The sequence below is a fragment of the Arachis ipaensis genome, chromosome B10, assembly GCF_000816755.2.
Source record: "Arachis ipaensis cultivar K30076 chromosome B10, Araip1.1, whole genome shotgun sequence".
Lineage (NCBI taxonomy): Eukaryota > Viridiplantae > Streptophyta > Magnoliopsida > Fabales > Fabaceae > Arachis > Arachis ipaensis.
In genome coordinates this window covers 40,281,828-40,293,403 of record NC_029794.2, presented here as the reverse complement: position 1 = coordinate 40,293,403, position 11,576 = coordinate 40,281,828, and positions in this window count along the sequence as shown.

Genomic DNA, 11,576 nt, shown 5'->3' with positions numbered 1-11,576 from the left:
AAGACAAAGCATCTCCAAAACTCCAACATATTCTCCATTACTGCATAACAAGTATTTATTTCGTGCTCTTTTATTTTTCGCAATTCAAACTGATAATCATAATTGATTTCCTGACTAAGATTTACAAGATAACCATAGATTGCTTCAAGCCAACAATCTCCGTGGGATCGACCCTTACTCACGTAAGGTATTACTTAGACGACCCAGTGCACTTGCTGGTTAGTTGTGCGTAGTTGTGAAAAGTGTGAATTACAATTTTGTGCACCAAGTTTTTGGTGCCGTTGCCGGGGATTGTTCGAGTTTGGACAACTGACGGTTTATTTTGTTGCTTAGATTAGGAAAAATTTTTTCTTTTTGGTTTAGAGTTTTCTATTATTGTTCTTGGTTGAAATTTTTTTTAAATCCTTATTTTCTCTTTTTTTAAAAATTTTATAAACTGATAATTGAGTTTTTATGTTTGAGTTTAGTTTCATATTTTAAGTTTGGTGTCAATTGCTTGTTTTTATTTTCTTTTAAATTTTCGAATTTGTGTTCATTGTTCTTTCTTAATCTTCAAGTTGTTCTTGTTTATTTTCCTTGTTTGATCTTTAGTTTTTCTTGTTTTGTGAATTTTCTTGTTTTTCTTGTGTATTTTCGAATTATTAATATCCAAAAAAATAAAAATTTATACATTAAATACCTTTATTAAAACACTTTAAATTTATAGCTCAATTGGCTAGAGCAGTGTGCTTATGTTCTTGGTAATTGGAAATTTTCTTTCTAAAAACTTTTTCAAAAATAATTTTTCTTTGAATAAATCTTGTGCCAAACTTTAAGTTTGGTGTTTTCTTGTTGATTTTTCTTTAGTTTTCGAAAATTTTATTTTAGTTTTCTAAAAATTTTAAGTTTGGTGTTCTATCTTCATGTTCTTGTTGTTCTTGTGAGTCTTCAAAGTGTTCTTGAGTCTTCCTTGTGTTTTGATCTTAAAATTTTTAAGTTTGGTGTTCCTTGGTGTTTTCCTCCAAAATTTTCGAAAATAAGAAACATTAGATCTAAAAATTTTAAGTTGTGTGTCTTTTGTGTATTTTTCTCTTTTATCATAAAATTCAAAAATAAAAAATATCTTTTCTCTCTATTTTAAAGTGAATTTTCGAAAATTGCTTTTAAAATTCAGATTTCTATTTCAAAATTTAAAATCTTTTTCAAAAAAATCATATCCAGTTTTTCAAATCTTCTTAATTAAGTAACTATTTTAGTTTTAATTTTTTTTATTCTTAATTTTCGAAATCTATATTTAATTTCTAGTTATTTTATTTCATTTTTTTATTCGTTCTTTTTTTATAAAATAAAAATAAAAATATCTTTTAATTGCAATTCACATCAATTCCCTTTTCTCCATCATGGACCTAAGTGGAAATGAGCAGTCCAAAAGGACTCTGGGGTCATATACTAACCCCACTACTGCTTCATATGGGAGCAGTATCTGTATACCCTCCATTGGAGTCAATAGCCTTGAGTTGAATCCTCAGCTCATTATCATGGTGCAGCAAAGTTGCCAGTATTCCGGTCTTCTACAGGAAGAACCTACAGAGTTTCTGGCACAGTTTTTACAAATTGCTGACACAATACATGATAAGGAAGTAGATCAGGATGTCTACAGATTATTACTGTTTCCATTTGCTGTAAAAGACCAAGCTAAGAGGTGGTTAAATAACCAACCTAAGGCTAGCATAAGGACATGGAAACAGCTGTTAGAAAAATTCTTGAATCAATACTTCCCTCCAAAACGGATGACACAGCTAAGGCTGGACATCCAGGGCTTTAAACAAGGAGATAATGAATCTATTTATGATGCCTGGGAGAGATACAGAGAGATGTTAAGAAAATGCCCCTCTGAAATGTTTTCAGAATGGGTGTAGTTAGACATCTTCTATTATGGGCTTACAGAGAAAGCTCAAATTTCTCTAGCTCACTCAGCTGGTGGATCTATACACATGAGAAAGACAATTGAAGAAGCTCAAGAGCTTATTGATACAGTTTCCAGAAATCAGCATCTGTACCTAAATAGTGAATCTTCTATGAAAGAAGAGGCTAAAACAGTAACTGCTAAACTTAGTCCTGCAGAATAAATTACTGAATTCAATCAGCAATTAGACTTTCTAACAAAACAGCTGGCCGAATTCAAGGAGATACTACAAGACACAAGAATGGCTAATATAAATTTGGAGGTACAGTTGAAGCAAACAGAACAACAGTTATCAAAACAAATAATAGAAGAGTGCCAAGCAGTTCAATTCAGAAGTGGGAAAACATTAAATACCTCACTTCAAGGTAGCAGGAAGCCAAGAAATGAACAAACTGCTATTCAAAATCCCTCTGAGGACAGTAAGAGCCCAGAGAGTAATAACTCTGGCGTTCAAATGCCAGAAACAAGCAAGGAGTTGGCGTCAAACGCCCAATGAAAGCTCAGTTCTGGCGTTCAAACGCCAGGAACAAGTAAGGAGTTGGCGTCCAACACCAATCCACCTTCTAACCCTGGCAATCAAATGCCAGTGAGGGATCAGACATACACAAGTGCTGATAACAACCCCTCTAAAAAGGCTTCTCCAACCACCTCTGTAGGAAATAAACCCGCAGCAACTAAGGTTGAGGAATATAAAGCCAAGATACCTTATCCTCAAAAACTCCGCCAAGAGGAGCAGGATAAGCAGTTTGCTCGCTTTGCAGATTATCTCCGGAATCTTGAAATAAAGATTCCGTTTGCAGAGGCACTTGAGCAAATACCTTCTTATGCCAAGTTCATGAAAGAGATCTTGAGTCATAAAAAGGATTGGAGAGAAATTGAAAGAGTTCTCCTCACTGAAGAATGCAGTGCAGTCATTCTGAAAAGCTTTCCAGAAAAGCTTAAAGATCCCAGGAGCTTTCGGATACCATGCATATTAGAGGGTAACTGCACCAAGACAGCTTTATGTGATCTTGGGGCAAGCATCAATGTAATACCTGCATCCACTATCAGAAAGCTTGGTTTAACTGAAGAAGTTAAACCAACCCGGATATGTCTTCAACTTGCTGATGGCTCCATTAAATACCCATCAGGCATGATTGAGGACATGATTATCAGGCTTGGGCCATTCGCCTTTCCCACTGACTTTGTAGTGTTGGAAATGGAGGAGCACAAGAGTGCTATCCTCATTCTAGGAAGACCTTTCTTAGCAACTGGATGAACTCTCATTGATGTCCAAAAGGGGGAAGTAACCCTAAGAGTTAATGAGGATGAGTTTAAGTTGAATGCTGTCAAAGCCATGCAGCATCCAGACACACCAAAAGACTGCATGAAAGTTGATCTCATTGACTCTTTGGTAGAGGAGGTCAACATGGTTGAGAGTCTCGAATCAGAGCTGGAAGACATCTTTAAAGATGTTCAGCCTGATTTGGAGGGTTCAGAGGAATTGAAAGAGCCTCTGAGACTTCCTCAGGAAGAGGAGAAACCTCCTAAACCCGAGCTCAAGCCATTACCACCATCCCTAAAATATGCATTTATGGGAGAAGGTGACACTTTTTCAGTGATCATAAGCTCTGCTTTAAATCCACTGGAAGAGGAAGCACTAATTCAAGTGCTAAGGACACACAAGACAGCTCTTGGGTGGTCCATAAGTGACCTTAAGGGCATAAGCCCAGCTAGATGCATGCACAAAATCCTATTGGAGGATGATGCTAAGCCAGTGGTTCAACCACAGAGGCGGCTAAATCCAGCCATGAAGGAAGTGGTGCAGAAAGAGGTCACCAAATCACTGGAGGCTGGGATTATTTATCCTATTTCTGATAGCCCCTGGGTGAGCCCTATTCAAGTTGTTCCCAAGAAGGGAGGCATGACAGTGGTTCATAATGAAAAAAATGAACTGGTTCCTACAAGAACAGTTACAGGGTGGCGCATGTGTATTGACTACAGAAGGCTCAATGCAGCCACCAAAAAGGATCATTTTCCTTTACCATTCATAGACCAGATGCTAGAGAGACTAGCAGGTCATGAATATGACTGCTTTTTGGATGGCTATTCAAGTTACAACCAAATTGAAGTAGACCCTCAGGACCAAGAGAAAACATCATTCACATGTCCTTCTGGAGTATTTGCTTACAGAAGAATGCCTTTTGGTCTGTGTAATGCACCTGCAACCTTTCAGAGGTGCATGCTCTCTATCTTCTCTGATATGGTAGAGAAGTTTCTGGAAGTCTTCATGGATGGATTTTCAGTATTTGGAAACACATTCAGCTCCTGCCTTGACCATTTAGCACTTGTTCTGAAAAGATGCCAAGAGAACAACCTAGTTTTAAACTAGGAAAAATGTCACTTTATGGTGACTGAAGGAATTGTCCTTGGGCATAAAATTTCAAACAAGGGAATAGAGGTGGATCAAGCTAAAGTGGAAGTAACTGAAAAATTACCATCACCTGCTAATGTTAAGGCAATCAGAAGCTTTCTGGGGCATGCAGGATTCTACAGGAGGTTTACAAAGGATTTTTCAAAAATTGCAAAACCCCTGAGCAATCTGCTTGCTGCTGACATGCCATTCATGTTTGACACAGAGTGTCTGCAGGAGTTTGAAACTCTAAAAGCTAAGCTGGTCACAGCACTAGTTATTTCTGCACCAGACTGGACTTTACCATTTGAACTAATATGTGATGCCAGTGACCACGCCATTGGTGCAGTACTGGGGCAGAGGCATGACAAGCTTCTGCATGTTATTTATTATGCTAGCCGTGTTTTAAATGATGCCCAGAAAAATTACACAACCACAGAAAAAGAATTGCTTGCAATGGTTTACGCCATTGACAAGTTTAGATCATACTTAGTAGGATCAAAAGTGATTGTGTACACTGACCATGCTGCTCTTAAATATCTACTCACAAAGTAGGATTCAAAACCCAGGCTCATAAGATGAGCATTTATTTGCCATTCAGGAAGCACCATGGTTTGCAGACATTACAAAATATAAAGCTGCAAGGTTTATACCCAAGGAATACAGCAGGAAACAAAAGAAAAAATTAATTACTGATGCAAAGTACTACTTGTGGGATGAACCCTATCTCTTTAAGAGATGTGCAGATGGAATAATCCGTAGGTGTGTGCCTAGAGAAGAAGCACAGAGGATCTTATGGCATTGCCATGGATCACAATATGGAGGCCATTTCAGAGGTGAGCGAACAGCCACCAAGGTCCTCCAATATGGCTTCTACTGGCCTTACACTCTATAGGGATTCTCGAGAGTTTGTACGTAACTGTGACAGTTGCCAAAGAGCTGGTACTCTGCCTCATGGTTACGCCATGCCTCAACAGGGAATCTTGGAGATTGAGTTGTTTGATTTATGGGGAATCGACTTCATGGGGCTTTTCCCACCATCATACTCAAACACTTATATTCTGGTGGCAGTTGACTATGTATCAAAATGGGTAGAGGCCGTTGCCACACCCACCAATGATACTAAAACAGTGCTGAAGTTCCTCCAAAAACATATCTTCAGCAGGTTTGGTGTCCCTAGAGTACTAATCAGTGATGGGGACACTCACTTCTGCAACAAACAACTTTACTCTGCCATGGTCCGGTATGAGATTCGCCACAAGGTGGCGACTCCATATCACCCATAGACAAATGGGCAAGCTGAAGTTTCTAACAGAGAACTAAAAAGAATCCTGGAACAGACTGTAAGTACCCGTAGAAAGGATTTGGGAAGAAGCTTGGATAATGCTCTATGGGCTTACAGAACAGCATTCAAGACTCCTATAGGGACCTCTCCATATCAGCTTGTGTATGGTAAGGCCTGTCATCTGCCCGTAGAACTGGAACATAAGGCCTACTGGGCAACCGATTCCTAAACTTCAATGCCAAATTAGCTGGAGAAAAAAGATTGCTCCAGCTGAATGAGCTAGAGGAATTCAGATTCACTGCTTTCAAAAATGCCAAGCTTTATAAAGAAAAGTAAAAAAGGTGGCATGACAGAAAGCTGTCATCTAGAATCTTTGAACCAGGACAAAAGGTTCTGTTGTTTAACTCTAGGCTCAGACTATTCCCAGGAAAACTGAAATCCCGGTGGAGGGGAGCATATGTGATTACAAGTGTATCACCATATGGTTATGTGGAGCTTCAAGACATTGATTCTGATAAGAAGTTCATTGTTAATGGACAGAGAATCAAGCACTATCTTGAAGGCAATGTTGAGCAAGAGTGCTTAAGGCTGAGGCTAGATTAAAAGCTCAGCAAGGTCTAGCTAAATACAATAAAGAAGCGGTTGCTGGGAGGCAACCCAGCCATTAGCAAAACTTTTTCTGTTATTTTATTTTATTTTATTCTTCATTTTATTTATTTTTTAAAATATATGAGCTTAATATTAACAAGGTAAAGAATCAATTGCATAAGTCCACAGGGTTACAGAAGAATTCAGAGCACAAAACAGGAAAAAGGAGCTCACTGGCAAGAAAACGCTAGTAAGAGGCACAATTGGGCGTTAAACGCCCAAAAGGAGCATCTACTGGGCGTTTAACGCCAGTAAAGATAGCCATCTGGGCGTTAAACGCCAGAAAGAAGCAGCTTCTGGGCGTTTAACGCCAGATTTACAGCATCCTGGGCGTTCAGAAAAACGCCCAGTGACAAAGGGGTTTCTGGCATTTAACGCCAGCTAGAAGCAACAGCTGGGCGTTAAATGCCCAAAACAAACACAAACTGGGCGTTAAACACCCAAAACATGCAGCAGTTGGGCGTTTAAGGCCAGGATTGTGGGGAGTAGGCAATTTCGTTTTCAATTCAAAATTTTTCCATTTTTTATGTTTCAATTCATGATTTCTTGCACAAACATGTTACAAATCCTAATTTTTCAAATCCTTTTTCAAAAGATATCAAATGTTTCTTAATTCATAAACCCTTTTTCTTAATCCTCTTCAAATTATTTTCAAATCCTTTTCAAAACAAATCTATCTCTTTTCCTTCTAAAATCTTTTCAACTCATCAATATCTTTTTCAAATCTTCACATCATCTTTTTCAAAATCCAGATTTATATTTTTCAAATATCTTTCATATCTTTTCAATTTTAAATCACATCTTTTCCTATCATACTTATCTTTTCCAAATCACTTTTTCTATCATATCTTTGAAGTTAAATTCGATATAAAAGAAGATGAATATCCGGATATCCAAGAGCAAATCCAAAACAGGAGCTAGAAAGTCCTAGCTAATCCTGAAACAAAGGTGGGAAGAAACATGGTTCAGGAATTCTACGCTAATCTGTGGCAGACGGACAGGCAGAGAATAGCTGGAATCGCATTCTATGACTATAGAACTCTGGTCAGAAGGAAGATTGTTCACACCCACCCTGACAAAATAAGGGAGATCTTCAAGCTGCCTCAACTGTAAGATGACCCAGATTCCTTCAATAGGAGAATGATGAGATCAAACCTGAGCTTGGACAAAATCCTAGAGGACATATGCCTCCCTGGAGCTAAATGGACAACCAACACAAAGGGTGCCCCAAACCAACTCAAAAGAGGAGATCTCAAACCAGTCGCCAGAGGCTGGCTAGACTTCATTGGGCACTCTATACTGCCCACTAGCAACCGCTCTAAAGTCACCATCAGAAGAGCAGTGATGATTCATTGCATTATGCTGGAAAAAGAAGTGGAAGTTCATCAGCTGATTGCTTGTGAGCTTTACAAAATTGCAAACAAGAACTCCAAAGATGCCAAATTGGCCTATCCAAGCTTAGTTTCTCTGTTATGTAAAGATGCTGGGATAAAGATGGGAGTAGATAAGTATATCTCAGTTGAGCAACCAATCACCAAAAAGTCTATGGAAGGACAACAAGTGCAGGACGACCCCATCAAGAGAAAAGCAGAGGAGTTCCTCCCGGAAATCCCTCAAATTGAATACTGGGAGCGCCTAGAAGCATCTGTCACCAAGTTGCACGAAGCTGTGGATCAACTGAAGGAAGAACAGTAAAAATCAAAACAGCAGGCTCTGCAAATTGCTTAGAGAACAAGAAGAGCAAGGGCGTGAACTGAAGGAATTAAAGCATCAAAAACTATCTCTTGAAGGGCCAAGCACTCCACAGACTAAAGAGGCATCCACCTCCCAAATTCAAGGTTGTTGAGTTCTAATCTTAGCCTTAACTCTGTGATAATTGTTCTTATTTGAGTTTTACCTTAGAAGTTATATATGAGTAGTTGTAATTAGTATCTATATTTTGATTTTATCTCCAATTAAGCTATAATTTATTTTTCTCATCATCATTAAACAAAAATAAAATAGCAGATTTTCTTTAGAATAAGGAGGCAATATTTTTCGAGTTTTTAATAAGAAAAATTCTAATTATTTACATGTGGTGGCAATGCTTTTTGTCTTCTGAATGAATGCTTGAACAGTGCATATGTCTTTTGAATTTGATGTTTATGAATGTTAAATATGTTGGCTCTTGAAAGAATGATGAAAAAGGAGAAATGTTATTTGATAATCTGAAAAATCATTAAAAAATGATTCTTGAAGCAAGAAAAAGCAGTGAATACAAAAGCTTGCAGAAAAAATGGCGAAAATAAAAGAAAAAGAAAAAGAAAAAGAGAAAGCAAGCAGAAAAAGCCAATAGCCCTTAAAACCAAAAGGCAAGGGTAATAAAAAGGATCCAAGGCTTTGAGCATCAGTGGATAGGAGGGCCTAAAGGAATCAAATCCTGGCCTAAGCGGCTAAACCAAGCTGTCCCTAACCATGTGCTTGTGGCGTGAAGGTGTCAAGTGAAAACTTGAGACTGAGCGGTTAAAGTCAAGGTCCAAAGCAAAAAGAAGAGTGTGCTTAAGAACCCTGGACACCTCTAACTGGGGACTTTAGCAAAGCTGAGTCACAATCTGAAAAGGTTCACCCAATTATGTGTCTGTGGCATTTATGTATCCGGTGGTAATATTGGAAAACAAAGTGCTTAGGGCCACGACCAAGACTCATAAAGAAGCTGTGTTCAAGAATCAACATACTGAACTAGAAGAATCAATAACACTATCTGAATTCTAAGTTTCTATAGATGCCAATCATTCTGAGCTTCAATGGATAAAGTGAGATGCCAAAACTGTTCGGAAGCAAAAAGCTACTAGTCCCGCTCATCTAATTAGAATCTAAGCTTTACTCAAAAAACTCTGAGATATTATTGCTTCTTGACTTATTTGTATTCTATTTTATTTGTCTAGTTGCTTGGGAACAAGCAACAGATTAAGTTTGGTGTTGTGATGAGTGGATATTTTATACGCTTTTTGGGGTTAATTTCATGTAGTTTTTAGTATGTTTTAGTTAGTTTTTAGTATATTTTTATTAATTTCTAGGCAAAATTCATATTTCTGGACTTTACTATGAGTTTGTGTGTTTTTCTATAATTTCAGGTTTTTTCTAGCTGAAATTGAGGGAGCTGAGCAAAAATCTGATTCAGGCAGAAAAAGGACTGCTGATGCTGTTGGATTCTGACCTCTCTGCACGTGGAATGGATTTTATGGAGCTACAGGTGTCCAATTGGCGCGCTCCTAATTAAGTTGGAAAGTAGACATCCAAGGCTTTCCAGCAATATATAATAGTCTATACTTTGCTCAAGGATAGATGATGTAAACTGGCGTTCAACTCCAGTTCTATGTTGCAGTCTGGCGTTAAACGGCAGAAACAGGTTACAAGTTGGAGTTAAACGCCCAAAACAGGTTACAACCTGGCGTTTAACTCCAAAAACAGCCTAAGCACGTGTAAAGCTTAAGTCTCAGCCCCAGCACACACCAAGTGGGCCCCAGAAGTGGATTTCTGCACTATCTATCATAGTTTACTCATTCTCTGCAAACCTAGATTACTAGCTTACTATTTAAACAACTTTTAGAGGATTATTTTGTATCTCATGACATTTTAGAATTGAACTTTGTACTCCTTGACGGCATGAGTCTCTAAACTCCATTGTTGGGGGTGAGGAGCTTTGCTGTGTCTCGATGAATTAATACAATTACTTCTGTTTTCCATTCAAACATGCTTGTTTCTATCTAAGATATTTATTCGCACTTCAATATGATGAATGTGATGATCCGTGACACTCATCACCATTCTCAACCTATGAACGCGTGCCTGACAACCACCTCTATTCTATATTAGATTGAATAAGTATCTCTAGGATTCCTTAATCAGAATCTTCGTGGTATAAGCTAGAATCCATTGGCAGCATTCTTGAGAATCCGAAAAGTCTAAACCTTGTCTGTGGTATTCCGAGTAGGATTCAGGGATTGAATGACTGTGGCGAGCTTCAAACTCACAAGGGTTGGGCGTAGTGACTGATAAACCATTATTTTATGGTTTATCTTGTGCTCAATTAAGTGGATTTTATCAACTCTTTAACCACTTATTCATACTATTTGCATGGTTTTACGTTTGCCTTCCTAATTATATGCTTTGATTGAAAACATGCTTCTTTGATCTTATATTTGCTTATTATTTATCCTCTCTTATTACCATTAGATGCCTTGATATGTGTGTTAAGTGTTTTCAGATATTATAAGGCAGGAATGGCTTGGAGGATGGGAAGAAAGCATGCAAAAGTGGAAGGAATGCAAGAAGTTGGAGAAATTGCTAAGCTGTCTAGCCTGACCTCTCTGCACTCAAATGGCTATAACTTTTGCTACAGAGGTCCAAAACGGATGACAAAGCTAAGGCTGGACATCCAAGGCTTTAAACAAGGAGATAATGAATCTCTTTATGATGCCTGGGAGAGATACAAAGAGATCTTAAGAAAATGCCCCTCTGAAATGTTTTCAGAATGGGTGCAGTTAGACATCTTCTATTATGGGCTTACAGAGAAAGCTCAAATTTCTCTAGATCACTCAGCTGGTGGATCTATACACATGAGAAAGACAATTGAAGAAGCTCAAGAGCTTATTGATACAATTTCCAGAAATCAACATATGTACCTAAATAGTGAATCTTCTATGAAAGAAGAGGCTAAAACAGTAACTGCTGAACTTAGTCCTGCAGAACAAATTATTGAATTCAATCAGAAATTAGACTTTCTAACAAAACAGCTGGCCGAATTCAAGGAGATACTACAAGACACAAGAATGGCTAATATAAATATGGAGGTACAGTTGAAGTAAAGAGAACAACAGTTATCAAAACAAATAATAGAAGAGTGCCAAGCAGTTCAATTCAGAAGTGGGAAAACATTAAATACCTCACTTCAAGGTAGCAGGAAGCCAAGAAATGAACAAACTACTATTCAAAATCCCTCTGAGGACAGTAAAAGCCTAGAGAGGAATAACTCTGGCGTTCAAACGCCAGAAACAAGTAAGGAGTTGGCGTCAAACGCCCAATGGAAGCTCAGTTCTGGCGTTCAAACGCCAGGAACAAGTAAGGAGTTGGCGTCCAACGCCAATCCAGCTTCTAACCCTGGCATTCAAATGCCAGTGAGGGATCAGACATACACAAGTGCTGATAACAACCCCTCTAAAAAGGCTTCTCCAACCACCTTTGTAGGAAATAAACCCGCAGCAACTAAGGTTGAGGAATATAAAGCCAAGATACCTTATCCTCAAAAACTCCGCTAAGAGGAGCAG